Here is a 3,066-nt window from a genome sequence, read left to right as displayed (position 1 = left end):
GCTGTACATTGGCTGACCCTGCGCTCTGACCCCAAGCTGGGGTATGCAAAAAGATGAATTCCTAATGCAAGAAATTGTATATGGCCAATAAAGTGATCTTATCTTAGAAGGCAGTTGACATTGATTGAAGGTGGTACAGTGCCATGACAGTTAGTGCTGTTACTTCCCAGCTGTTATTCTGCGGGTTCGAATCCGACTTGGAGCGCCTTCTTTGTGAAACCTGCATGTTTAACCCCGTGACGGTGGGGGCTTCTGTGGGTGTTTTAGCATCCTCCCACAGTCCAAATATTATTAATTGGCCTCTCAAAATTGCCCCATAGATGCTTATGTGGGCACGAGGGTGTGTGTGTGTGTCCCACCCTGGATATATCCTCCCTTGTGCCCACTGTCTGCCAGGTTAGGTTCCAGTTCACCGCAAACTTGTATTGGACTACTGTACATGCTATTTTAAACTTAGATCAAATTAACTGTACCATGTGATCCCTTTGGTCTTATTTTAACTATATGAAATTTTGGAACTTGTACTGTAAGTTCACTCTTCCATCCTCTTGTTACCAGAAACCTGCATATTCCCAGTAAGTACTGTTAAAACACACCTGGAACATCAGGACACCAGGAGAAGCTACACTTCAGTATATTCTTCCCATTTCTTTTTATTAACTTGTAGTGAAGTTCTGGTTGGATTTTGAAATTAGCCAATTTTTTTTGCGTGTGGAACATGTGGCCTGTCCCTCTTCTTCATTTCTGAAAAATAATTAGGAATAATAAAGAATTAAACAGTGTTATTTTACACTTTCCCTTAAAATCTAATTTTTCTTAAAATGCCCTTTGAGTTAAGCACTGTATTTCAGTGTGTGATTCATGAAGCTAATGAAGCTTTCAAAGAGTATAATTCTCTGACAGAGTGCGAGAGAGGTGTGGATCCATCTTCGTATGAAGTATGACTACCATCCCACAAAGCATCCTTTAAAGTTATCTGCACTTCACCTCCCTAAACTGAAAGGAAAACCTCAGTTCAAAACATATTAACAAAATCATCATCATTTAATCAAGGTCTCGCAAAGTCCACCTCCAGAGAATGACCTATGGTGCCGAACTTAATACTTGAGGATTTTGCAGAGAGCCACTTAAAATGCCAGGTCCGTCAATCCACATCTGTGAGGCATTTTATAGCACTTCAGAAAAAATATGTACATGTAGTGAGATTACACCACCACTGTTTTTTTTTTTTAGGGGCTGCTTTTCAGAATCATATTCAGCTTTATAATTATTAGTTGCAATCAGAGACAGAAATCTAGTCCTTCTGTTCCCATGACAACTTTGTTAAAACAGCTACCAAGCTGATGAACACTCCAGATGCATGGCCCTTTCCTTCACAGAGGGAAACACTTAACATCCTGGAAAACCGGGCTTGCTTTTACCCAGAACTGTTGCTGTTCTTTGTTTTCCATTTTATTTTGTACAGTAAATAATTGTGAGCTTGACTGAGATATACACTGCACATTATAAACCGTAAGCATTTTGTGCAGAACCCTTAAATACTCTGTGCATGTAGTATTTGCAATTCGGCTTTCAGTCCACCTTTGCCTTTCCTGTCTTTGTATTCAGACATGCAGCCCATCTCATTCAGTAAAACTACATTCTCTCGAGACTGCAGTGAAGAGTAAGGAGCAACTCAAAGCAGAGTAGTAGATGTTACATGTCATTAACTCTACCAGCTGGTGGTTGGTTCAAAAAGGCATTCACTGGAAAAGGCTTCCTTATATACACACACAGAATATATGTCATCCTGCCTCTTCTGAGAGCTGCTGCCTTCAGCTGTCCTCGTCAGACTCGCTTTTACTGGAGGTCTTCTTCTCGGTCATTTCTTGGGATCCTATCGGTGACATTTTTGTTCTTACATCATGTCTGGGTCTATTGTCATTTTAATAAGTAGGTACAAGAATGTATGTTAATGTTCCTGCAGGGAGAGCCTTTTTTTTTTGTTCTTCCTCTTATTTCTAGCATACTTTTTTTTTTCCATTGCCCATATTTAGGAGAGGGATTAATGGTGGATGAATGAAGTGAGTTGTGGCGACAGGGGAGCGTGCTCAGGCTGGCTGTGTAATCTACTGAGAGTGAGCTTGCTCAGCTGCGAGTACAGGGAGGAAACGGGGGCTGCTCTCTAACTCTTCACTAGCAGAGGAAATAGCTCATGTTCAGGCCCAATCCGTGAAATTGCAAATGACTTCTGAACACTTGTTAGTTACATTTATTTATAATTCTGGTTTGATGATTAACTGACACAAACATGTCTCTGAAGTGTCTTCGCTGGCAGCTGTCAGAGGGTTTTACTGCAGCTTGATTTTCAACTGATTTTTCCCTCTTAAAAAAAAAAAAATCAAGACCATGTTTTGCGTCAGGAACATCTCTGTGTTCACAGCTTGAGCTGTGTTGAAAAGCCATCTATGATATGACAAAGGGAATTTGAATGGATGCATAAGATGAACAGTTGAGTTATTTCTCATATCAATCAATAGACCAGCAATTAAAATCATTTATAAACCACAGTGGAATATTTTATGGTTGTGTGATTTTCAAATGGGCTACTGTCCTTATAGCCTTTTTGGTGTTAGGACCATTGCTTTCGTGCATAAAGTGATTCCATTTGTCATGATTGCTCCTTCCATAAGGAAACCATCCCAGTATTATATCTAGATTGGTCCTGTGAGAGCATTGTATCTCAATTTAAATATTATGGTTAATTGGTACACATGTGATCTTATTGTAAGATTAGAAATTTTTTCCTTCTAAAAATTGATGTACAGTACATCCTGACAGGAATCTGAAACAAAGTACAACAAGAATTTGGTTTAGCACTAAACACATGTGGACTCTTATGACAAAAATTACATAAGTAATTATCAGTTTGCAAAATGCATGACTTAGGATGTTGGTGTGAATTGACTGAAGTAACAGATGTCTCAAAAGCATGAAACCATCACCGATACCTCAAACCAGGTGGGAGAACCTGCCCCTTGCTGCATACAGTACCTGAAATCTACAAGGCCTCCACCAACACAGACA

The sequence above is a fragment of the Atractosteus spatula genome, chromosome 22 (genome assembly GCF_055471065.1).
Source record: "Atractosteus spatula isolate fAtrSpa1 chromosome 22, fAtrSpa1.hap1, whole genome shotgun sequence".
NCBI classification, from domain to species: Eukaryota; Metazoa; Chordata; class Actinopteri; order Semionotiformes; family Lepisosteidae; genus Atractosteus; species Atractosteus spatula.
This window is presented reverse-complemented; position numbering follows the sequence as displayed.